General features: G+C 40.7%; 1 protein-coding gene across 2 annotated transcripts in view; it reads right to left on the bottom strand.

The window, feature by feature from the left end:
• Positions 1–27042, bottom strand: part of Slc23a2 (solute carrier family 23 member 2) — a 113666-nt gene extending 86624 nt beyond the window's left edge. For both annotated transcript variants that reach the window (XM_026385813.2, XM_077799829.1), the window contains exons 1-2: positions 26966–27042; positions 4518–4627 (exon numbers count right to left, since the gene is read on the bottom strand). The gene's annotated coding sequence lies outside the window, so the exon portion shown is untranslated. The remainder of the gene's footprint in view (positions 1–4517; positions 4628–26965) is intronic.
• Positions 27043–27318: the final 276 nt, after the last annotated feature.

Raw genomic sequence — 27318 nt, 5'->3', positions numbered from 1 at the left:
ACATGACTCGGCTATGAGTATGCATTATTCTGCAGTTCCTGAAACACAAGTGGCCTACCCTATGAAATACCAAAAATCCCACAGCTTAGAAGTTGAAAACATTCCTCAGTGGTAGATTTCCTGGTGCAGATTAGCTACTACATAATTCCATATGTTTCTTTTTATTTTATTTAATGTAGCTCCGAAAAAGTTACCTGTGTGGGGCTGGGGATGTGGCTCAAGCGGTAGCGTGCTCGCCTGGCGTGCGTGCGGCCCAGGTTCGATCCTCAGCACCACATACCAACAAAGATGTTGTGTCCGCCAAGAACTAAAAAATAAATATTAAAAATTCTCCCCTCTCTCTCTTTAAAAAAAAAAAAAAAAAGTTACCTGTGTGACTCCTACTATAATTGTACAGGATGGTGTACTGGTCTCAAGAAAGTGGATTCAAGGAAATGAGAAAAGAAAATGGCACTCCCAAGCACACAACCATGGTGATCATGCTGAGTGTGAGAACTTCTGATACCCTGACTTTTCTCTCTCTCTCTCTCTCTCTCTCTCTCTCTCTCTCTCTCTCTCACACACACACACACACACACACACACACACACACACAGTGGCATGGCCATGTATCTTGGCCCAAACACCAAAACAAATCCTATAATTGATATTCTACACAATTAGCTCTGTAGCCTGCATGGACAGCAGCTGCCTGCCGTGACCTAAATTTTCACACATGCAGAACCAGGAGAAAGAAGGAAGGAGCCAGATGTGAGCAAGGCTGAAGCAGAAATCCATGTGCTAACAACAAGCGTAAGCTGAAAGGTCAGAAGGGCTGGACTCAGGGGCTCTTTGCTGGAAGCCCAGAACCAGCGTAAGAAATCTAAATAAAACAGAGCCCACAAGGTAAACACTGTTCAAATCCAGAAGGACTTTATAACTATCAAACTGCAGGTTCCAGTTGGGGATGGCAAACCTAAAACAAAATGATACCTGTATTTAAAAAGGATTATCATTAGAAAGAACGGAACAATTTATTGGTACATTTTTCCATAGCACGCAGAAAGTCAGCATAATCAGTTGGTCTTAATCCAACACTAACTTGCTGATTTAAAAAAAATCTCCAATTGAAAAGTCCAGAGTTGTTCTAATCTGCTTGGAATCTCTTTCATGGTAACCGTTACACAACCATTCCATCTTCTTTTCTTCCTTCTTATGTAAGCTCTATAATCACCACCAGTGTTTACATAGGTTTTTGAAACTGCCCAATTTCTCCAGTATTTAATTCTCTTGTTGCTATGAGTCGAACCATAAACAATACAACATTTTTATATAACATGTTTAGTAATGAGAAAATAAGACACTGATGTCAACAGCACACAGAGTCTATAAACCAAAAACACCAGAATTACCAGGGAGGCCTCTAGGAAATCGGGCACCCATAAAATGAGAATTTCTCCTCACTGCTCAAAGCTTTTGATTGAGCTTATATCCAACTCCCTCTACATCTGTGATATTCTAGCAACTTCTAAAATGCACCTGGACCAGGCTCCTGGCACTGAATAGAACAGGTGTTCTCAGCTATAAAGGCCAGGTACCAAAATGACACCTGTATGTTCTTGATGACAAAGATGAAAGGTCTTCTCTTTTCTCAATTTAATAAGGTAGTTTAGGATCTGTAATGAAAGCCTAAAAACAAATGGAATGAAACCAACTGTTGACTAGTTTCCTGATTCAGACAATGGTCTAAGTGTGGATAGGGAAACGGACCACATTGGAGGCAATCTGCCCGCCCACTGAACAGACAAGGATGATGAGTAAATAACAGAAGAAACACACAGTAACCACAGCGTGGCTCGGGAGAGTCGGGAGAACGGAACTCCAGGCTCGAAATCATCAGACATGGCTTTGGGAAGTGGAACTTGAGGTCAGTGTTGCAAGACAGCCAGAGCCTTACAGGAAGGCCATCAGGGAGGTCCAGATGAAGACTGGTGTATGAGGAGTCTCCAGAACAGAAAACACCAGCTTCGCCATGGCCCAGGGTGAAGTGGAGGAGAAAATCCCTCCACTTGGACACGAAATCCTCACTTGTTTCTTCAAAACTCTTATCTCCGTAGGTTTCAAAGTGATTTTCAAAGGGTCAGAGGAACCTCAAAAGTCAAACTAATTGTAACACAGCTTTAGGAAATACACGCTTTGGGCAGGTGACTACAGCAGAAAGGCCACTGCAAGATCATCTCAACATCAAGTGGCACAATGGCATATGCCAGCCATCCTAGTGACTGTGAAGATAAGGCAGGAGGATTTCAAATTCAAGGCCAGCCTTGACAAACTCTGAGACTCTGCCTCAAAATAAAAAATAAAAAGGTCTGGGGGTAGAGCTTCATGGTACAGTGCTTGCATAACATGTGCAAGGCCCCATGCTCCATCCCTAGCACTACACAGAAAAGAGGCTACTGTGTTAACCCAAGTACACTGTCACTGGGTGTCTGCTGGGGACTGGTTTCAGTCCATCCTTCCTAATCTATGGATGCTCAAGTTCCCATATAAATGGCATGGTTTTTGCATATAACATCATGGGTCTGTGTATTTTAAATCATCTCTAGATAACTTATCACAACTAACACAATGTAAATAGTTGTTATACTGTATTGTTTAGGAAATGATGGCCAAAAAAAATGTATACACATTCAGTACAGATGCAGTGATTTCAATCTGCTGTTCGTTAAATTCACAGATACAGAAATCATGGTCTTTGAAGGCCAATTATCTAAGGACCTTGGCAACTAAGAAGATGGAAGTGACAAAGTAGATGAAAGAGGAAGTGATTTCAAAGAAACAGGTGAAGACTTGGTGTCAGAGAAAAGAACAAGGATGCCCTCTCCAGAAATCAGTAAGGTAATGGGGTCTGGGATCTGGATCAGTGGTAGAGTGCTTGTCCAGCATGCATAAGGCCCTGGGTTCAATCTCCAGCACCACCAAAACAACCAACTAACCAAAACCCCTAGGAACAGAAAAAGTAACGAAATGGGCATATGAGGCAAATCAAAAAGAGTGTGGACGTGCAGAATCCGAGTGGGTACGAAGGAAATCTGAAAAGTGCCCACTAAAGACCACCAGATATTGTGAGAAGAGCTCTATGAAACAACAGCAGGCACAGAGCTTTGTGAATGAAACCCAAAGGTGATAACTGAAACTCTGAGAGTTGGAAACTATTTACTCTGCAGATACCCCTAGACAAAACTCTTTTCCTCACCTCCATCATCATTAATGTTTATTTTTTTTTATTTTTAGTAGTTGTTGATGCACCTTTATTGTATTTATTTGTATGTGTGCTCAGAATCTAACTCAGTGCCTCATACATGCTAGGCAAGTGCTCTACCACTGAGCCACAATCCCAGCCCCATTAATAAATGTTTTAAAGAATGTAACATATACACTTTGATGACAATGGCTTAAGGGGGAAAAAAACTCCAGGACACAAAGGAAAAGAAAATGGAAACAAATAGACAAAAATGTTCATAGTGGTAGGAATAAGAATACTCTTTTTCTTCCTAATTTTTAGGAAGAAATATACCAAGTTTGGTTCTGTTCCTTTTTTTCTTTTAATAGTAAGATAAGGCTTCTTTTACTAGAAAGTAGAGTATTTCTAAAAAAAGAAAATGATCCAATGTATGTATTAATGAAAGCTTTTATAGATGTATACCTAAATAGTGAATTTCACTATGTGTAAAAGCAAATAAATAAAAATAACCTTGACAGAACATTACACACCATACTGAATACATCCAATTTGGACAAGGTAAAAGCATCAGACCCAAATATCAATAGGAGTGTCATTTCTTGTAGCTTTTGTATTGGACAACTTGCCAATATCTATTAAAATTTTAAAATTATATACACTGTGCCCAATAATCTTAGCACTAGGTTGTTCTTTCCAAAAAGAACAAAGCTATTGTAATATTGTTTACAAGAGCAAAAAAACACTTAAATACCAAAAGTGTCCATTGAACTTTGGGATAAGGGAGAGGAAAGGAGAAGGAAAAAAGAAGAATGCTCCCTAGCAATGTATATGTGGTTATATTTACAGATGGCCTGGAACAGGGTGAAGGAACAGTTCTTGAATCACTTTACCCCAGTGTGCTCCTCTGTGACCCTGACCAAGGACCCAACAGTAGTAGGCACTGAACAAAGGACTGTTGATGATTTTTTTAAAGAGTCAAAAGCATGGAAAAAAAATATGAAAATATTTACCTCCTACCTTGTAATTAATATAAATGGCAAGACTGTGCCTGTTCATTTTCTAGTTTAATCTACTTACATGGAATTTGGCCTAAAGAAGTCCATTACCTTATCATTAACAGTAACCTAACAATTCGTTATTCCCAGTTTGTGCATTCAGACCATTCCTGACATGTACAAAGGGCAAGGTCAAGTACAAAAGGGTTCTGACGGTAAAGAGCTGTCAGCATAATTCTATCATGAAACACAGAAATGGGCATTGTGTTTTAGATCCACCTAAATGCTGTGGTACAGACCTGTCCATATGCTCTCCCTTTTACAAGTCGCTGAGCTACATTTCCTTGTGCTGCTGACGTCCAAGCTCAGAGCCCCACGAGAAGTCCTGGTTGGTGGAGTCAAGTCCTAGCTAGAGAAAAGCAAATGACAAATTAAAATTAAAAGTAATCATAGACAGGTACAGTGGCGCACACCTGCAATCCCAGGGGCTAAGGAGGCTGAGACAGGAGGATCAATAGTTCAAAGCCAGCCTCAGCAAGGGCGAGGCACTAAGCAACTCAGTGAGACTCTGTCTCTAAATAAAATACAAAACAGGGCTGGGGATGTGGCTCAGTGGTCCAGTGCCCCTGAGTTCAATCCCCAGTACCCCACCCCTGCACCCCCAAAAAGTAATCACAAACCCAGGAGACACTCTGCATGAATGGAGTCTATACTCACTCAGCCATGCCCAATCCTAGAACACACTCTATTATTTCTTCACTCTTTTGTTTTGCTTTTTTGAACCCAGGGCGTTTTACCACTAAGCCATATCCCCAGACCTTTTTATTTTGAGGCACGGTTTCACTAAGTTGCTGAGGCTGGCCTCAAACTTGCAATCCTCCTGCCTCTGCCTCCATATTGCTGGATGACAGGTATGTGTCACCATGCCAGGCTTGAAAATTCTCTTAATAAAATGTTTGAAAAAACTGCTTGCAGGGGCTGGGTTGTGGCTCAGTGACAGAGTGCTCACCTAGAATGTGCAAGGCGCTGGGTTTGATCCTCAGAACCACATAAAAATAAATAAACAAAATAAAGGGCTGGGGATGTGGCTCAAGCGGTAGCACACTCGCCTGGCATGCGTGCGGCCTGGGTTCGATCCTCAGCACCACATACAAACGAAGATGTTGTGTCCACCGAGAACTAAAAAAAAATAAATATTAAAAATTCTCTCTCTCTCTCTCTCTCTCTCTCTCTCTCTCTCTCTCTCTCTCTCCCCCCTCTCTCACTCACTCTCTCTTTAAAAAAAATAAAAAATTAAAAAAGAATTAAAAAAATAAAGATAATTGTGTCCAATTACGAATTAAAAAAAAAAAAAACTGCTCGCAAAGCTATTACCCAGATAAAGCCAGGCTTTCATTCACTTACATACATCTACATAAATACCAGTGGTCTCACCAACTTGCCAGGCTGGCCTTGAATTTAGGATCCTCCTGCCTCAGTCTCCCAGTCACCGGGATTACAAGCATGCACCACTGCATTCAACTATTACTTCCCGACTCTTACAGAATGTCTCTGAGGCACCAGCCCAATTCTAGGCTGGGTCACAAACTGCACTCTCAGTTCCTTAAAAATCAACTCTCGTGCTAGGAATGGTGGCATTTACCTATAATCACAGCAGCTCAAGAGGCTGAGGTTGGAGGATCTGGAATTCAAAGCCACTCTCAGCAACAACAAGGCACTAAGCAATTTAGTGAGACCCTGCCTCTAAATAAAATAACAAAATAGGACTGGGGATGTGGCTCAATGGTCCGGGTTCCCCGGAGTTTAATCCCCAGTACAAAAAAAAAAAAAAAAAAAATCAACTCTCCAATTGCACAAAATATTTTTAAACAATTGTATTTTAGACACCTGTAAAAAAGCAATTTTGCACTCTGTTGGGCTAATACACTAGCACAGGACTTTGATTTAAAAGAAAAAGAAATTAAGAGTTTTTTAGTTTAACTAAAAGCCAAACATTTTGATCACATGATCACATGTGCATCATTTCATCTTCACAACAACCCTTGGGAGCTACCAGGTCAACAGTTTGCAGTAAGAAACCTCAGGAATGCAAAACCTCCTCGTCAAGTTTGTAGACTTAAAACAGGAAGCAACAACGAGTGTAGGAGTCGGAACCCATCAGATGTACAGCAGAGCCCTCACCTATAATTGCTACTCTAGGCTACCTTAAATGCCAATGCAAATATAAACTGAAAGTATTGTCTTTATGGGAAAAAATAGACTCATTAATACATTGGGATAGTACTTCTCAAAAAGCTGAAAACACTATTTCTGAAGCTGAGTTCTCAGCAGGTACACAGATGTTCCTTTTATTATTCATTAAATGAACATGTTTTATACACTCTTGTACCTGTGCATGCATTTCACAACAAAAATAACTCAGAGCCACACTTGGTGGCTATCTCAGGAACAGCCGGTGCTGCCCCAGCCATGAGCATGATCCTCCCAAATGAAAAAAGATGCCCAAGGCAACCCACAGTTTAGCCAGATTCTCAGTGGAAAATAGCTGTGCCGGGAATCTTTCAACTCTTACCATTAGCTCTTGGGCGAGTGGGCATCGAGCCCAGAGGCCCAGAGGTAAATAAGCACTGAAATACCAACAGACTTACCCCAGTCCAGCCTTCAGTGAGCCTGTATTTTCTTCTTTTTTTTCTTTTCCTCCAGAAACTAAACATTGGTCTTTTACTTAACTCATACACACACACAAAGGCTAACCTTCAGCTAAATAAACTATAATAATGTATACTGTTCTTTGAAAAATGTAGGTTGCACAATATATCTAGTATGATCCCACTTTTATTGAAAAGAATAATTATACAGTACATATTTGTGTACACAGGTAAGGGCTGGCAAGGATGCACATCAAGCTGCCTTGAAGTGGGGAAGAGGAGTAGAAGAAATCATTCGGTTTTTCCAATTTACTTTACACAATTCTGACAAGTTAGAATTTTTCTAATATGTGTACACTTCTTTTGTAAATCCTTTTTTAAAAAACTAAGACGTGTTAATTAAAAAAAAAGTTCCATGAGGGCAAAATTTCACATTAAAAAAAATGTCATTTTAGCTGCAAATCCAGAAAAATTCTGAAAGATCACATAAAAATACTCTGACACCTTAAAGACTTATTCTTGGAAAGTACTTTTCTAGGCTGGTTAGTAAGATGAGTGGAAAGGCTTGGCTTCCTATTCCACTGGACCACACCACAGAATTGGGTCAGAAGTTTTTATACTGCAAAAATGCAAATACACTTTTGAGAAAGGAATCATTGAGAAAGGAGTTAAGCAGGAAGAACCACTCTACAAACAAAAACAAGACTGGGTTATCAGTGAGTAAGCACCCTTGAACTTATGTCAGAGTACAGGCAGAATGCCCCTCCCCTTTGTAGGCTCTACCAAGCTCTGGAAATATGAAAACTTGCCCTTCACACACAAGGCCACAATGCTGACTTCAAAGCCCAGACCCCTGCAACAGGCCAGAGGAACATCACAGGGAGCACAAGGTCGACCACCTGACTTTTCCCCATGAAGGCTATGCTGAACTCACAAGCCACTCTGTTGCTCTATAATTGTGGTTTGTAAAAGTACTTGAAGGTTAAACATCTCCAATTCAAAAATCCAAAATCTGAAGCTTTTTGAATGCAAACTTGATGTCATGAAACTTTGTTTAGTGCACAAAATTATTTTAATATAGTGTATAAAACTACATTCAGAGACTGGGGGTGTTGCTCAGTAATACAGCATGCGCAAAACCCTGGGTTTAACCCCTAATATAGGGGAAAAAATTACCTTTGGGCTCTATGTATAAGGCATACATAAAACAAATGAATTCTGTGTGTAGACTTGGGTCTCATCCCTAAGGTTTTTCACTATGTATATGCAAATATTAAAAAAAAAAATCTGAAACACTTCCTGTTTCATGCATTTAGGATAAGAGATATCCTAACTGAATATGCTGTAGCTTCCAGACTTTAATTTCATAGAGAAAATAAACAAATATCACCAAAAATTTGAGAAGGAAATCATACCAAACTGCCAGTTTTTGTCTTTTACCATGTTATTTAACATCCATCCCTGAGTCTCTCCATCATTTTCCTTAAAAAGGGATGTAAAATGTTTCAAAAACAGAAAGGATAGAACCCCAGGGCCCACATCAACCACAGATCAGCATCTCTGAGCTGCCAAATACTTGTTAAATTCAGTAAAGGCCAAAACACCTCCTGATTTACAAAACAAGAACTAAAACTTATCTAATGCAAATTAGAAACACTTCCTGTATAAGTCAAAGATACTATTAGAAAACTAGGGCAAACAACACACTACCTGTTCTTTATTTAGTTTTGTGTGTTTTCTTTGTTTTTTTAAGATTTAAACAACAACAACAACAACTTTGGGCACAGTGGCACATGCTTGTAATACCAGCGACTCTGGAGGCTGAGACAGAAGCATCAAGTTTGAGATCAACCTCAGTAACTCAGTGAGACCCTGTTTCAAAATAAAGCACCTATGGATTAAATTTCTAGTATCGTACAATGAATCAAAATGCTTTCTGCTGTCATGTATAACTAATTAGAACAAATTAAAAAGTAAAAAACAAAATTCTAGTACCAAAACAAAACACAAGTGTACACTTGGAACTCATGATGCAATTGGCAAATTTTTTAGGAAAACTATTTTTTTAAAAAAAAAACGTGAACAAGGCTGGGCTGAGTGGGCTCTACAAGTGGTAGAGCAGTTGTCTAGCATGCACAAGTCCTGTGTTTCATCCTCAACACTGTAAAAAAGAAAACCTGAACAAGTAACAATAAGTAGAGAAAATTACAAAAGCAAAGAAACAGCCTCAAAAAAGGATGCATGCTCAGACTAGTCCACAGGTTATGTTATTTCCCAACCTTTCGGGTAAGAAATGGGAAACGGGAAAGCTTCCCAATTTCTTCTGGAAAAAAACTGATAAACCAACAAAGTATAAGAGAAGGAAACTGAGTTAACCTCATTGCCATTCCTATTTTGTTTCAAAAGAAAAAAATTCTTGACATGAAAAGAATGACATCTGGTTCCAATCTTGATTCCTTTGATTCAACGTGTGTGTCTTCTTTTATGAAGAGTAAGTGCCTTTTACCCATTTTTTTTCAATAGGTGCTAGAGTTTTTCTTATTCATTTGCAAGAATTCTAAAGTTAACCCTTTGTTGTGTTGCCATTTGTTTATACCACTTAAAACAAAGGTCATTTAAAAAAGTATTTCTGAAGTCAAATCTGAATCTCCTTCTGCAATGACCTCCTATCACTTCCACACTTAGGAAGTCACATCCAACTACAAAATCAGAGAAACAGTCATCGTCATTTGCAGCTAGATGTTTTTGGTCAAAAATCATTTTAAGCAAGGTGCAGGGACGCACGCCTATAATTCAGGTAGTCTGGGAGGCTGAGACAGGAGGATCATAACCTTGAGGCCAGTCTCAACAACATAGTGAGAACCTAAGTAACTTAGCAAGATACTGTTACAAAATTTAAAAAGGACTGGGGATGTGGTTCAGTGGTTAAGCATCCTTGTGTTCAATCCTCAGTACCCCCCAAAATTTTTTTAACATTTAACATCCATCCCTCTAAAAGTACACATCGAACAAAAATAATTGTTTTATGAAAATCACTAGATGAGTATAACTGTACTCACTTTAGTTATAGAATAAGTAAATGTCCAACACTTAAGAACTACCTAAATAAATTATGACATCTGGGTAATCTGGGTATTTTATGATAAAATACTATAAAGTCATTCTGTAATACACTATCTAATGACATAGGAAAACAGTCCATCTGTTACTAAGTGGGGAAGGTAGAGCAGATCATTTCCACTTTATAAAAACCACCCTTGGTCAATACATCAGGCAGAGCGGGACACTTACCTATGTATCGACTGTGACAGATTATATCTAAGTATTGACTTCCAAGAGTGTCAGATGGCAGGTAATGTCCTCTTTATGCTGTTCTGCTTTATGTATTACTAATGAACATGCATTATATTTGTAATTTTTTCAATAGTTTAAAATTCATAAATACATATATAAAACAAGTCACTAAAAATAATCGTGCTCAAAGTTTAAGTTGACACAACCAAGTATCTTCAAAAAAATTTAAAGATGACTTGATTTAGCATGTTTAATCCCATGTTTAAAATGGGATATTAAACTTTCAATTCTAGGAAAACAAGGGAAGGGGAGAGAGGAGAAAATGGAGGCTTGGCCAATTCTAATTATGTGAAGGGTCTAAGAAGTAATGCCCCAATTTTGCCAGGTACTGTGGCACATACCTATAATCTCAGTGGTTTAGGAGGCTGAGGCAGGAGGATTACAAATTCAAAGCCAGTCATGCAATAGAGCAAGGCCCTCGGCAATTAGTGAAACCCTGTCTCAAAATAAGCAGGGTTGGGGATATGGCTCAGTAGTCAAGCACTTCTGGGTTCAATCCCAGGTATTTAAAAAAAAAAAAAAAAAAGGAGGAGAAGGAGGAAGAAAAGAAGGAGAAGAAGAAAAAATTTTCCCAATTTACAGCCTGGCAAAAATATCAAAAGTAAAAACACAGTCCAATGGCAATTACCAGGGGTAATAAGTCAAACTCAATAACACAAATGGTTTGGCTTTTCCCTTAATCAACTGTGCCTCTGCATATGAACTAGCGCTCCAACTCTGCTACAAAGGCTATTTTATGTGAACTATCCGCAAAACTTCCTAAAACCTTTTCTAAAATGTCTTGGAGTGTTGACTACAGTGACTTGGGGTCAGAATTTTGAACTCAGAACTAGGAAGACCTGGAAATGGTTTTGCCCGAGTGCAACGGAAGGCTGCTCCTCCCAGCTGTGCCCCCACATCCAACCCAGCACCATGCCCAAAGACTGTGACAGCACAGATGGGTAAAGGGATAAACACCAAGCCCAGAATCTGGCAGCCCCTCCCTCCAAGGACAGTGGAGGGCACAGACAGGAAGGACTCACCCAGCTGGAAGCAGCTCTAGAAACAGAACCCAGACTGATCTCATTTCTCATTAGAAACCGTCTGGAGGAAAATGCCATGGTGTGCACAGAGGGCGCTGAGCCCCATGCCCCGCCATACCAGATGCCAGGCAAGCTGCAAACAAAGTTAATTTACGTACACAACCTCAAGGAGTCAGGAAGACTAATGACCCCTAAAACCTAGTTAAGACAAGTGTTTCCAGAGACCTGAAATACAAAAGGAGGCTCATTTTTTTTTTTTAAATAACAAGCCTAAAGGATAACATTAAAAAGAGTTATTTACGGCTATCATAAGTCTGATGAAAAACTCTTAAATTTTACTTTGTAATTCTAAACTGGAGCAAAACTAAGAAATTAGAGCAAAAAAGTTCCATCAACCCAAAACAAACACTCTATGCACCCCAAGGAACTAAACACCAAAAGTACCCAAACTTAAAACTTGAGTGGAAAAATCTGTAAATAACTCCTTGGCACCTTTTTCTTTTTATCTGGAATACACAATCTCCAGAAGCTCTCGTTTATTGAGACTATGATGTTGAAAAATAATAAAGTTCAAGATTTGCTTTATTCCCCCCACTACCTACTTATAATAATATTTTAGTACACAAATTGAAATATAAAAATTACTTCAAATAAAATCATGTTCTTAAGGTTTTTATTCAACCTTAAGAAAAATCTTCTGAAACTTTGAGGTTTGAAAAATGAGACTTCTAATTTGAAAATTAAACCCAAGAAAAATGACCTACAAGTAAAATTTATTTCCCCAATGCATCATGAAATAAAATTACAAGACAAAATGGGGAAAGTATTTATAATATTTAAGTGCTAATATCCTTGATACAAAAGAAACTGTTATAAATCACAAGGGAAAAAAATAGACAGGAGACTAGAAAAACTTATAAAGTAAATGAATAAGCCAAATAAAATAACAAAGGAATCATTAAACAATATTCAAACGCACTAGCTATCAAAAGAACAGCAAAATAAACATGATGATTCTATTTTCTGCCCAAATGGGCAAAAAGTGAAAAAAATAGCAGTAATTCACAATATATTAACTTGAATAAATACAGGAGCTATCACATATGTATGTTATATATGTTTAAGTCTTACAAATGCAAATGATGTCACTTTCAAAAATTTTAAAAAATTATCAGAAAAGTGAACACAGATTTATACACAAGGCTGATCATCATCATATTATGTCATTCACAGAAAAAAAACAGACTCATAAGCTACAGACCCAACAGTAAAAGGATTTATCAGGTAAACCATGATGCATTCAGCACAAATGAGCTGTTAAAAACCATGTTTTAAAGAACGATTTAATGATTCAGTCATGTTCCTAAGACACATTGCTAAGAGGATTAAAAAGCCCCTGTATGATCTGCATTTTGAAACAAATACAGATACACATTATATATAGGTATATACACTTATAAATATACAAAAAAAATTTTACTTTCAAATATAACCAGAAAGGCTGAGGCTGTGGTTCAATGCCTAGCATGTGTGAGACACTGGGTTCAATCCTCAGCACCTCATTAAATAAGTAAATAAATTAAATTAAAGTTTAAAATATATAGATAAAACGAGGGGAAACGAAAAGAATACTCAATGAGTGAAATAAGCTACTTTCCATGTAATTTTTTTACCACAATCCTAATATTCCTTACTATCTCCAAAATAGGATTGCCAGTCCCACTTTCAGGTATTTTGCTAATCTTAATCTCTGACCAGTAGCTTCAAGTATTTCAACAGTAACACTAACCAATAGCCTCAGTGTTCTCTATATGATAATTCCTAAAAATGCTATGGATTTCCTGCATATTTTTCTCAATCCATTTCCAATTACAAAAAAGGGGCAAAGTACATAAAAAGTTCCTGAGAAATGACACTCTCCAGGGACTCTGTTCTATCTTTGCTCTCTACGTACAATAGACAACTCTATACACCCACGGGGAAATCAACTGCAAAAATCATTAAATTTCTTGGAAGAACGTCATCAGTGATCATATTAAGCTGAGATAGTGCGCAACCAGAACTCTGTCTATATGCGTCACCAAAGATAACACAAGGATCTATAATTAGTAATATGCCTGCACATTTCCATCCCAACTTATGTTCAGTCATCTATGCAAAGGCTTTAAAAGCGGTAAATACCTGGGCATAGCTCAGAGGTGGAGTATTTGCCTAGCATGCACAAGGCCCTAGGTTAGATCCCAGCACCACAAAATGTAAGTGGTAAACACCTGAGCTTTCACTGATTTTCTACAAGGGTTCTCAATCCTGACTCACGTTGAAATCACCCAAAAGACGTGTAGAAACTCCAAAGCGCAGGCTGAACTCCTAATCAACTGCACCCCAGTCTCAGGGATGACACCCGGCATCATTTAAAAACTGTCATCCAGTTTTTAAAAGTTCCCCAGATGAGCTGGGGATGCCTGTAATCCCAGCCACTTAGGAGGATGAGGTAGGAGGATCACAATTTAAGTAAGACATCAGTCTGGGCAAGACTCTATCTCAAAATGAAAAAGGGCTGGGGAAGTACCTCAGAGGTAGAGTGTGCCTGGATTCAATCCCCAGCACTGCAAAAACAAAACAAAAAGTTCCCCAGATGATCCCAATCTACTAACAAAACTGATGAGCACTGCCAGGCTCAGTGGCACAGGCCTTACATAATCCCAGCAGCTGGGGAGCCTGAGCCAGGAGGATGGCAAGTTCAAAGCCAGCCTCAGCAAAAGTGAGGAGCTAAGCAACTCAGTGAGACCCCGTCCCTAAATAAAAAAGAAAATAGGGCTGGGGATATGGCTCCGTGATCAAGTGCCCCTGAGTTCAGTCCCCAATACTAAGAGAAAAAAATCTTGTTGATACTACCCAAACTTATCTACCAATTGAAGGCAGCCACTATAAGAAGCTCACCTGCCTTTTTGGCCAAAATTGACAAATCCTGAAATTCACATAGAAATACACAGGACCCATAACAGCCAAAAACAATCCTGAAGATAAAAATGACAAAACAAAACTGAAAGACTTACTTTTCCCCATTTCAAAACTTAATACAAAGCTATGGTGATTAAGATAGTGTGGTAATAGGGCATACATAAAAATTGGTACAAAGATAAACTATAGATTAGAGGAAGATAATTCAGAATCTAGAAATAAACCTTAATATGTGATTTTCAACAAAGGGGTCAGTCAATTCAGTGAGGGAAGAATAGTCTTTTCTACAAGATGGTGCTGAGGCAACTGTAAAAGAATGTTAAGAGAAGGAGGTTGGACCCCCTATGACACAACATAGTAAAAAAAAAAAAAAAAAAAAAAAACTCAAAATGGATCTTAGAAGTCTAAGGCTTAAAATCTATAAAACTCTCAGAAGAAAATGAGGGATAAATCTTTATGACCTTGGGTCAGGTGTGGTTCCTTAGATATGACACCAAAAGCACAAGCAACAAAAAAATAAATGGAAATGAACTCCATTATTATGTGTAATCACAATGGCCTCATAACAATTTTTTAAAATCAGTTTCAAATGAATAGATAAATGGGACTTTATTAAAATTTTGTTTCAAAGGGTCTGAGCAAGAAAGTGAGACAACAACCCACAGAAGGGAAGAAAAACATTTGCAAATACAGAGCATTAAGAATTAATATTTAGCTGGGTGTGGTGGCACATGCCTATAATACATTTAAGATTTCAGGAAGGCACACACCTGTAATTCCAGCAGCTCAAGATGAGGCTGGAGGGTAGATCGTAAAGTTCAAGGCTGGCCTCAGCAACTTAGCAAGGCCCTGTCTTTAAGTAATAAAAAATAAAATGAAATAAAAAGGGGTAGGAATATAGCTCAGTGATTATGCATCCTTGGGTACAATTCCTAGAACCCTAAAAACAAAAAACAAAAAAAAAAAAAAGAGTTACAATTTAAATGCTTAATTCTATTAAGAACTCTTATAACCTAACAATTAAAAAGAATTTTTTTAAATGGGCAAAGGATTTCAATAGACATTTCTCCAAACATAGCACACCAATTGGCCAATATGCACATGAAAAGGTGCTCAACCTCATTAATCACTAGGGAAATGGAAATCAAAACCATTGCACACCTGTTAGGATGACTATAATGTAAAGGACAGACAATAATAAGTGTTGGAGAGAATGTGCAGAAATTGGAACTCTCATGTATTATTAATGCCCCCACTTTGGAAAACATTCTGGCAGTTCCTCAAAACGTTAAACATAGAATTATCATATGATCCAATAATTCCACTTCTAGGCATTTTCTGAGAAAATGAAAACACAACCAAACAAAATCTGTTTACAAATGTTCGTAGTAGCATTATTTTTAAGACCCAAAACGTGAAAATAATGCAAATGCCCACCAACTGATTATAAACCAAATGTGGCAAGATATTATTAGCAATCATGAGAAAGTACTGACACATGCTACAACATGGGTAAACCTTGAAAACTTTATGCTAAGTGAAAAAGTGAAATGCAAAAGACCCCAGCATGTAAAATTCCATTTATATGTCCAGATTAGGCAAGTCTATAGAAATAGACTAAATCAGAGGCTACAAGGGACTGAGGGAAAGGGCAAAGGATGTGACTGCAAATAAGTACAGGGCAAAATGCTCTGAAATTAAAAGTGATTACAAAACTCAAGGAATATGCTGGAAACAACTGAAGTGTATCTTTTAAAGGGGTGAATTTTGCCAGATACAGCAGTGCACACCTGTAATTCCGGCAACTCAGGAGGCTGAGGCAGGAGAATTCCAAGTTTGTGGCCAGCCTCAACAATTTAGCAAAGCCCTAAGCAATGTGGATCAGGAGGATCTCGAGTTTAAAGCCAGCCTCAGCAAAAGCAAGGTACTAAGCAACTCAGTGAAACCCTGCCTCTAAATAAAATACAAAATAGGGCTGGGGATAAGTGCCCTTGAGTTTAATCCCTGGTACCAAAAAAATAAAAGGAGTTGGCAATGTAGCCCAGTGGTAAAGTGTCCCAGGTTTTATTCCTCAGTACCAAAACAATACATAAAAAATAAAAATAAACAAAGGGGTGGGCGAATTTGGGGTATGCAAATTATCTCAATAGAGCTTTTTTTTCAAAAAGCTTCAGATTATTCTGAACATCAGTAGTACCTCCTGCCTTTCCCACAAAATCTCATGTGGTTGCTTATCCATAAGAGTATGACTCAATAACCTTTCTTACTCAAAGGCTTTATTTCAGAGCTGCATATGTCAATCAATTTAGGGTGTCATAACCAAGTTTGTTTTTCATGAAACAGAATCTCTGAAACAAAAACACAGCATATATAGTGATGTGGATATTTTACAAAACTTTGATATGCACATCAAGATATCTAAAAAAAGATATCTATCTATACAAATATATATCAAAGAAAAGTGGGTCAATCAAAACAAAGACTGAAAAATATAGTTTAGGAGTTCACAGACACCTCAAGAAATAAAACAATAAGGTGAGATTTCAGAGCCAAAAATGGAAACTGAAAGAAAGTTAAAGGCTCTGTGGTATATCACCATAAGCAAGCACTAACTAATACCACGAAAACTGAACCTGACCCTGTGTGGTTTTACTTTTGTTCATTTTGGTACAAGGGATTGAGCACAGGGGCTCTCAACCACTGAGCCACATCCCCAGCCCTTTTTATTTTTACACTTTTAATTTTAAGACAGGGCCTTACTAAGTTACTGAGGCTGGCTTTGAACTTGTGATCCTCCTACCCCAGCCTCCCATGTCACTGAAATTACATTGGGCCTGGTGACCCTATGTGTTTTGACAGATCACCTGCAGTCATAAAACAGATTCCCTGCCTAGCCTACCTCCCAGGCTTCTGCAAAGGGCTCAGGGGATCTTCTTGCTCCCACTAAATTCTTGGTCCCTGCAGTGGAGTCTATAGCAGGCCCCATAAGGTGCTCAGGAAGGAAGGGCACAAACACACACCCTGCACCAATCACACTGGAAAGCAGTGGGGGAATGCAGGGCTTTAGGATGGGCACCTTGGAATTGCAGAGCAGGTACTCACACTGGGTGGTAGCAGGCAGAAAATGGAATACCTCAAATGCATCTAGGTGGGCTGACCCAGGAGAGAAGGAAGAAAAAGCAAGTGACATTGCTAACACACTTCGCTTGTCTTTTGCATGGATAAAGAATAAAAGAAGAGAAACAAGAACCCATAAAACTTCTCTGAGGGAAAAAACATTTCCAAAGAATCTCTGAAACAAAAGATGTAAGCAGCTGTACTATACGACAGCATGGGCTAAAAAAATAAAAGCCCTTGGGATGAACCCAAAGACCAAGGATTCCAAAGTCAATGTCAAGGTGATGGATGGGCTTTGCTCATTAAAACAACAGGTATAGTACTGAGATTTTAATTCAGTGAAAAAGACATCAACAAGATGGCACTTCTTCAATACCATTAAAGACTGTATACAATATAATTCCGATAAATAACAAGAATAATGAACCAGGCATGGTGGCACACACCTGCAATCCCAACAACTCAGGAGGCAGGGGCGGGGGGGGGGGGATGACAAGTTTGAGGGCAGTCTCAGCAATTTAGCGAGGCCCTCAGGAACTTAATGAGACCCTATCTCAAAATAAAAAAATTAAAAAGGCTGGGGATATGGCTCAGTGGTTAAAGGGCCCCTTGGGTTTAATCCCCAGTACAAAAAAAAAAAACAGAAAACAAGAATAAGAAAGAAAGGACTACCATCACAGTTAAATCTGTTCTGCAAGTATTCTACAATGCACTAATAGAAATAGGAAGGAAAACAGCAACAACAAAATGACCACTTGCCAATATTGTCATGGCCTAATAAATTCAAATCAATCAAAAAACAAGAATAACAAAGTCTGATCAGGTAAGTATTGCAGACACAGTGCTATTTTATTTTCCTCCCAAGTACATAAAAAGACTATTTCCCAGCCCCCACGAATCTAAGAGTAAAAACACCACTTCCTTGCCTGGCCCATAAAAATGTCTTATGTGCACAAAATTCCATGGCAAATTTAGAAGCCACGCCTTCTTTCTTTTTCTTTGCAGTGCTGGAGATGAAACCCAGGGCCTTGCACATGCTATACACATCCACTGAGCTATACCCTCAGCCCAAGGTCACAATGTGAAGTCAGTTGTGCTATAAGATAGAAGGCCCAGATCCCTAAGTCACCATTTACAGAAGCACATAGAGAAATGTGAGCAAGAAATAAGTTTTTATTTTGCCAGGCAATTTTTTTGGCTAGTATTAAGTTCCTGACTGACACAGGCATCTGTTATGAGAGACATACCCTGTAAGCAGTACACTTGCTATGTATTTGCCCGATACCAGTTAGGAGGGGATAATCTCATTCTAAATAAAAAATATTTTTAAAATAAAGGAAATAAACAAAAAATCTACAGACCATATTTTAGGAAAAATCTAAAGAAACTGTCTTTGATCTGCTCGTGGGCAAGTCAATATTATCAAGATAGGCCCTGGGTTCAATCTCAGTCCTGTCCCCCACCCCCATCCCTCACACACCCACAAAAAGACAGTTCTCTGCAAATTAACTCATACATTTAATGAAATTTCCTATTTAAAGTACTCTGAAATCAGGTTGGGGATGTAGCTCAGTTGGTAGAGTGCTTGCCTTGCATGCATAAGGCCCTGGGTTCAATCCCTAGCACCACAAAAAATAAATAAATTTAGGATTTCAGAATACTTTATTTAAAAATATCAGGGAAAAAATTGAACATAGGCCCTACCAGATATTAAAGCCTACTATAAGGTAATTAAGATTAAAATAGTTAAGGCCATAGCAAAAGAATAATAATTTTTAAATTATTATTTAAAATCCCACCATCGAACCACAGATTCAGCATATGATTAAAGGATTATTTCAAGTTAATAAGAATGAATTAGTAAATGGTGATAGGAAAAAATGTAAACAAGAGGAAAATAATCCTTACCTCATAGCACACTCCAGCACAAATATCAGATTAATTATGTCCAAAAAATATTTTTTTAAGTTTAGAGAAAATATGGGTAAATACTGATAAACTCTCAGGGTAACGAAGGCATAGGAAAGAAAAAAGACTGACAGATTTGGATTCAAAGCTTACCACTTACCAAAAATATCTGTACCTTAGGACCAGGGAAAAAGTGCTTTTTTTTTTTTTGGAACCAGGAATTGAACCCAGGATGCTTAACATTGAGCCGCACCCCTGGTCCTTTTTTTTTTTTTTTTTTTTAGAAACAAGTTCTCCCTAAGTTGCTTAAGGCCTTGCTAAAATGCTGAGGCTGGCTTTGAAGTAGCAATCCTATCTCAACCTCCTGAGCCACTAGGATTACAGGTGTGCACCACTGCACCTGTCTAAAAATGCAAATCTTAATGGCATATTTCTCAAGTAGGATGGAAGCAAGGATCAAGCACAAACTATTTAGATGCAACAACTTTACTCAAAGATCAAGGAGCAAAAATGCCTCATATTGAAACAAGCACTGATGTTTCTGGAATAGAAGAGAAAGTCACATTAATTTTAGATAAAACAAAGGCTTAAGAGAAGTGTCATGCTTGTTATATTTCCAAACATTTCCAAATATTCACATATTCCCCCACACCAAACATTTGTAGAATATTTTGTGAAGCAATGTCTTAAAATATAAAGAGCTCTTGGTAACAAAAATGTATGAACTCAACAAAAAATTGTCAGCACTGATCACATCTATCTTTCTGTGAAAGAGGGATGAGCAAATCTTTCCTTATAAAGGGCCAGATAGCACATATTTTCAGCTTATCAATTATGTGATCTCTTGAAGGAACATGGCTGTGTTTCAACAAAACCTTCTGAGAACAGGGAATCAGAATTCTCATCACTTGTTAGAAATGCAAATTTTCAGGCCCCACCCCAAACCCTCTGCATAAGAAATTCTCCAATATGAAATCTACCATGTTAGACAAGGAAAAGTTTTAGTAAACCAGGATCCAGGTGATTTGCTTTGGAGGCAGAAAAGAATTTTAGCCAGGGCAAAAAAGAAGACAATGAAATCGAACCAAGTTTGAAGCTGAAATCCCAACTCAAGCAAAATGGCATGTTCTCGGCCAAGCTGTGCTTTCAGAGTCTGAACCAGGGTGGAGACGACTGTCCTCAGAGCCATAAAAACAATATCTTTATAATGAAATGACAATTCAGCTGGCTGCAGAGGTGCCGGCCAGTAATCCCAGAGACTTGGGAAGCTGAGGCAGAAGGATTGCAAGTTTGAGACTAACCTCAGCAATTTAGCAAGACCCCAAAGATTTAGCAAGGCCCAGTCTCAAAATAAAACATACAAGCTGGGTGTTGTAGAACATGAATAGTAACTCAGGAGGCTGAGGCAGTAGGATCACAAGTTCAAAGCCAGCTTCAGCAATTCAGTGAGGACCTCCACAACTTAGTGAGACTGTCTCAAAATAAAAAAAATTTTTAAAAAAGGGCTAGAAATGTGGACCCAGTGCCAAAAAACAAAAACAGAAAAAAAGACTGAGGATGTGGCTCAACGGTTAAGCAACTCTGGGTTCATTCCCTGGTAGGAGGGGAAAAAAAGGAAATGATATTCCAGAATGAAAATACTTATTCAAGTCAAGCAGAGTAGCACATGCCTGCAGTCCCATCAATTCGGGAGGCTGAGGCAGGAGGAAATTAAGTTCAAGGCCAGCCTCAACAACTTAGCAAGACCCTTTCTCAAAATTAAAAATTAAAAAAAAAAAATGGGAATGCAGATTAGTGGTAAAGCACCCCTGGGTTCAATCCCTAGTACAAGAAAAAATTAATCAAATTTAACTGAGTAAATGAAGCTGGAGACTTGTACGTATTTACTTGAGCAAAGGAAGCCAGCATAAAAAGAAAAAAGTTGAGTACTGAGACTGGGCATGGAGAGGTCCTACAGGGATCCCTACAGGAACAAATAAGAGAATTAATAGGGGTCACAGCTGGGGTACATAAAGAAAAACAATACAGTGAGAAACAAACCCCAAGCAGTCTAGAAACAGAAGCAGGAGAAGGACCCTGTTTACCTTAAGCCTTAGCCTCTTCCCAGTGCATCCCCCACCCTTCCCTGAAGTTTCCTAAAATGCACATCTGACACGTCACCCAAGTCCTTGAAAAACATCCTGGAACACAGCAGTACAGCGTGATGAAAGTCTAACTTTTGTGTTTGGCAGTCAATCTGGGGTCAAACCCTGACCCTGCTGCTCAGCAGCACTACAACCTTGGGCAAGGCAATGTCATTCCTCCAAACATCCTCAGCATCCTCAGCTGCAAGATGGGAATAGTTAATATCTATCCCAGAGGACTGCTGTAATTAAATGATGATTAAAGAACACAGGAGGTGCTGGGCAGAGCACCCAGCACCTAAATAAAACTGGCTTCTCTGACCTCTTCTACACCAAAAGGAATCTAGGAATCCAGCACTTCACACAATATCTGGGAATAGCACTCATATCATTGAGGGGACCACAGTTTTACAGCAAAATTCAAGACCCAGGAGTTACTTAAGGATATTACCCAGCTCCAGTTCCTTCATGGATAAAATGCAAACCAGAAACACCCTGCCTGCTATTTGTTAGGGCCAGTAAAACCTCTAGTGCTCAGCATATAATCAATACCCATGGGCACCAGCATTACTTCACTGGCCCTATCTCAGAGGCTGTCTCATCCTTCTAGGGAGCTCTCTATTGCTTGGAGAGGCTACTACAGAGAAGTGCATATTATTAAATTGCAGTAGTATTTAACTTAGAAGACAGGGTGACACAAGTTCTGTAAATTTCCCATACATAGAATAAAGATGGCTGTCTTGGAGGGTGACCTTCATCAAGTACTCAAAGAGATACCCACAGGCAATTGATACAAGGGAGCTTGGTCATCAGCTGCTTTGGGCAAAACCTATGGAAAGAACCTATAAGTGAAGAAGGCTTTCCTGACCATGGACAAAAGAACGTCACTGTCCATGGAGTGAACTTCCCTACAGGATCTTAAAAGCTGCCTGGACCTGAGACAGAAGAGAGAATTAAGACAAAGGACAGGGCTAGGGATGTCGCTCAACTGGTAGCGCACTCGCCTAGCATGCGTAAGGCACCGACTCTCAGTACCACGTAAAAATAAAATAAAGATATTATGTCCACCTAAAACTAAAAAATAGATATTTTTAAAAAGAAAAAAAAAGACAAAGGACAATGAAAAGTTCCCTAGAAGACTGACATTTCCAGTGAGGAGGAAATCTCAGAAACATCATTCGCTCACTCAGATCAGCATCACAACATAACATGCCCTGCACCTGCTCCTCGGGCATCTAGGTTAATGGCCACTTTTTGTTCAGGTGCTCAGACCAGGAACCTTCCCTTGCATCTGGTTCATCAGCAAATCTCCCTTAGCCCCACCTCAGAATCCTGCCACTTCTCACTGCCTCCCTTCCCCCCCACCACCATGCTGATCTGAATCACGGCCCTCAGCTCTGCCCTACTTTTGGTCTCTCCTCACACACTTAGGTCCACAGTGTCCTTGTTAAAACCTAAATCAGGGCTGTGTGTACAGCCCAGTGGTAGAGCACATGCTTAGAACTCACAAGAGCCTGGGTTCCATCCCCACACAAAATACACACACACACACACACACACACACACACACACACACCCTAAATCAGGCCAGAGACCTCTTTTATTCAAAATTCTCCAGTGGCTCCCACTCCCTTCAGAGAAAGCCTACAGGCCTTAGTATGGTCCACATGACTTTACATAATCTGACCTCAAAACCAAATTTTCTCCTCCTCCTGCCTCTGGGCCTTTGCATCTGCTGTTTCTTCCATTTAGATCCCCCCCCCCCCATAGCCACAAGCCTTATTTCCTACATATCTTTAGTCAAAGATAACTCAAGATGTCTTCTATGAAGACAAAATTCACATATTGACGCCCTATCCCTCACAGTGTGACTGTATATGAACACAGGGCCTTGAGGACATAATTATGGTTAAATGAGGTCTTAAGGGGGAGTTGTATGGCTAATATAAGATTGATGATTGAACCCAGGCCCTCACCCAGGCTAGGCAAGTGCTCTAGCACTGAGTGACATCCCCAGGGTTTTTGTTTGTTATGGGTTTTTTGTTTTGGGGGTTTTTTGAGACAGGGTATCATTAAGTTGTCCAGAACTGGCATTGAACTTGTGATCCTCCTACTCAGCTTCCCCAGTAGCTGGGATTTCAGGGGCACTTCACCAAGCCTGGCTAGATTTGGTAGATTTATACAAAGAACAAAGAGAGAGATGGTACCAAGAAAAGGCCATGTGAGGACTCAATGAGAAGGCAGATGCCTACAAGCCAGGAAAAGAACCCTCACCAGAAACCAACCTTAACCTTGGACTTTCCTCAACCTTTGAAACTTCCAAAAGTTTCAGTTCGTACCCCAGCACAAGTGGGTATTAAACCCACAAGCCTGCCAGCTTCTTCTACAAAGCCTGGAGTTCTGCGCCTGCTTCCCCACTGGAGTCCAAGCTCCATGTGCCCCAGGAATCTCCCCACAGCATCTGACCACCAAGAACACTACCCTGCACAAAGCAGGCAGTGCAAGATATTAAATGTGTGGAAGGCTGGGTGTAGGGGCATGCACCTATAGTCCCTGCTACTCAGAAGTCTGAAGCCAGAGGCCTGATTGAGCCCAAGGGTCCAGGGGCAGCCTGGAGAAACAGCAAAACCCTGTCTCAAAAATAAAATAAAAGTGGGAAAGGCACAAGCTGAAAGCAGACCTCAATTAGGGGAGAGCCAACCACCTAGAACCTGTGACAAAATAACAGGCTAGAAATAGCAAAGCCAGGAAGAAAATGAGAAGAGTGCCACAGGGCTCACAAAGGGCTCGTTTAAACCCTGAGGCAGTAATGCACAGGTTAACCTGGAGCAGAAATAAAAGAATAAAAGAAAGCCCAGTCACTCTGGCCCTCTGAGGGGAGAACTACAGGAAGAACAGCAGGATGTGAAAATGAATTAATGAGGTTATCAGGCTTTAAGAACCAACCGACTGCTTTGTTGGAGTTTTATGGGCAAGACCTGGAAACAGGTCAGAGGTGGGCTGTAAGATGTTTAAGTTTAAAAAGCCTAAGAAGATTAAATAAAAATGAGGCTTTCCATTTACAGATACAAAGCACCATATTTATTACAAATTATTACTGCTGACTTTTAATTTCCTAAACCAAAATGAGAAAATTCCTTAAGCTACCAGGGGTACTATCTAGGGTCCCCAAATGGAGCCCAGGCTTGTCTTTAGAGATGCTGAAAGGAATGGCAAAAGGAACTCAGAATTTCCAATAATCAACAAAGTAGAACTTAGGTTCCTTGACTACAAAAAAGACTGGGTTTTAGTCAAGTGATTTGTTCAACAGCACCTCGAACCAAATGAATGGGGAAAAGGACAAGTGAATGGAGGTATTAGTGGCAAGCTACAGGATGGGTAACTCATTTCTGCAATGCAAAGTGAACCAGACTTTGCTACCCAAATGAGATGTAGGCAGTGTGGCAAGAAAGCTGGCAAAACCCTCTATAATAGTCTAGGCAAGTATGTTCATAAGCATTTTTCAAACATCTTAACAGATGTTTAATCTCAGTCTAATGTGCCATAGACAGAAAGCTTTAAAAAAAAAAAAAAAAACTATCTGGCAGGTAAGGTGGTGCACACATGCAATCCTAGCTGAGGCAGGAAGATTGCAAATTTGAGGCCAGCTTTAGCAACTCAACAAAAAGAGCAGGGTTGATAGACCACCCCTACTCAATCTCCAGTATCATGAAAAAACAAAACCAAAAACCAAAAAGAAGTCAACAAAAAACTTTCCTGAAATACCTATTTTTTTCACAAAATTCATTCTCCCTTACAAGCAAAGAAACCAGAATAAAAATGCCCTAGTAGAGAGAGAAAAGGGGAGGGGAGGGGAGGGGAGGGGGGATAGTAGAGAATAGGACAGACATCAGAATACATCAGACACTAGAAAGGCAATATGTCAATCAATGGAAGGGAAACTGATGTGATACAGCAATTTGTATACGGGGTAAAAGGGGGAGTTCATAATCCACGTGAATCAAACCGTGTAATATGATGTATTAAGAACTATGTAATGTTATGAACGACCAATAAAAAAAATAAAAATAAAAAAAAAATGCCCTAGTATTAAAAGTAAGAAGCTGGTCACCATTTTGGAAAAGGAAGTAGTCTAGAAAACAGATAACTTTCTCACCTAACACTCAGGATATCAGGTGGAACAGGTAGCCAGATGGGCACAGCCGCTGTCTTCTTTTAACTAGTAAGTGTGTCATTAGGGCTTCCACTATGCACACCCACAGGTGCCCAAAAGCTATTAAATTCTGGATGAGTGAAGAATGAACAGTAGTGTTGCATTCATAAGTGACCCTGATATGGCTAATCTTAAGGCCAGTACAGAATTCTGAATTTTTGAGCTAAAAGGGCCCTTTATAAATCCCACCAGGGTCAAACACTTTCAGGGATCAAGCAGGCAAAGTCATGTGCAAAGCTGAAAAGGCACTGTAGACAAGCGGAAACCTTGAGGCCAGAGATCAACAGCACTCAAATACAAAAGCACAAAAATAAAAAAGTTCCGGCCACCCCCGTTTCTAGCCTTTCTCTTTAGAGAAGAGGAAACTGGCTGAAGGAGGTCACATGGCCAATTAATGACAGCTCAAACCAGGCAGCCTCAGGACTGGTCCCATGTCCTCGCACATCCCAGGCTTTCTCTGGGAACAGATGACCCAAACGTCAGCAGGGACCGCATCTTCCCCCTCCCATCTCCCAGCACTGCAAAAATAAAACTAACAGCTACTAAAAATGCCCCAGCCCAGAAAACCCTTATGGATAACTTTCTCCCACCTGCAGTTGCCCTCATTTAACCTTTGCCCAGATAATCGATAATTTCCCATCGGTCATGCTTAAAATTCCGCAGCCTGTAGGCCGAGTTCCTATCAGCTACCCATCCAATGGTTCATATATAGGGCCAAGCGAAGGAAAATATTCCCGCGCCCTTAAAGTAGTCATACTCGAAATGTCAATTTCTCTCGAGAAAGGTGGCAACAAGGGGAACCCGCGACCCCCGGGGAACAGACTAAAGAGAACAATCCTAAAGTCGGTACAGACGCTTCTAAAAATTACTTGGCACCGCCTCTGTAGAAGGAAAGAAAGCAAGAATGTAGAAGGCATCCCCCACCGCTGCCGCCCCTCTACATGGCCCTGAATTCCGGGGGCGCGAGGATGCCCGCGCGCACCACCTGGAGAGGGACCAGCGAAGCGACCCCTGGGCGCGCGGACGCAGCGCCCGAAGGAGGCGGCGACAGCCAGCCGTCCCGAGGGGACCCTACTTGCCTCCCCGCAGCGCGGCCTGAGAGCCGGAGCGCGCGGTGGCTCCGGCGGCAGGCAGGGGTGAGCGCCCCGGATCCCCGGCCGGGCTCGGCAGGACGACACAGGCGAGGAGCCGCCGAGCATCACGGGGCGCGGGACCCTGGTGACCGGAGGGCGCGGGGCCCCGGGAGAAGGGCGGTGTGGGAGGTCGCAGGCCGCGCCGCGGGGCCGGTGACAGCGCGCGGGGGCTGTGCCAGGCCGGCCTCGTGGGCGCACCGGGCAGCTCGGGGCCCGGCCGGCAGGTGCGACCCGCGGGCGGGCGTGGAGCGCACGGCCTGACTCTCACCTGGCTGCAGCTCCCTGAGCTCCCGTCCTGCTGCCGCGCCTCAGTGCCTACCACCGCCGCCGCCTCCGGTCCCCGCGACAGCCGCCTGCAAAATGGCGCCGCGGAGGGGCGGGCCGGGGGCGGGGAGCCGCGCAGCCGCCCGCCCCGCGCCGGCCTGGGGCCCACCTCCCTCCCCGCCCCCGACCCCCGCCCTCCGGCCTGCGGGGAGGGAGGGGCTGCCCCCTCGCCCTTGGGAGTACTGCCCCCAGCATCCCGGGCCTCGCACCAGCCGCCCCCTTCCTGTTCCTTTTATTCCCCTCCCGGGTACTGAAAGCACGCCCCCCTTCTCGACCCTTCTCGTCACACCTGCTCCT

The sequence above is a fragment of the Urocitellus parryii genome, chromosome 6 (assembly GCF_045843805.1).
Source record: "Urocitellus parryii isolate mUroPar1 chromosome 6, mUroPar1.hap1, whole genome shotgun sequence".
In the NCBI taxonomy this organism is placed as follows: Eukaryota; Metazoa; Chordata; class Mammalia; order Rodentia; family Sciuridae; genus Urocitellus; species Urocitellus parryii.
This window is presented reverse-complemented; position numbering and strand designations above follow the sequence as displayed.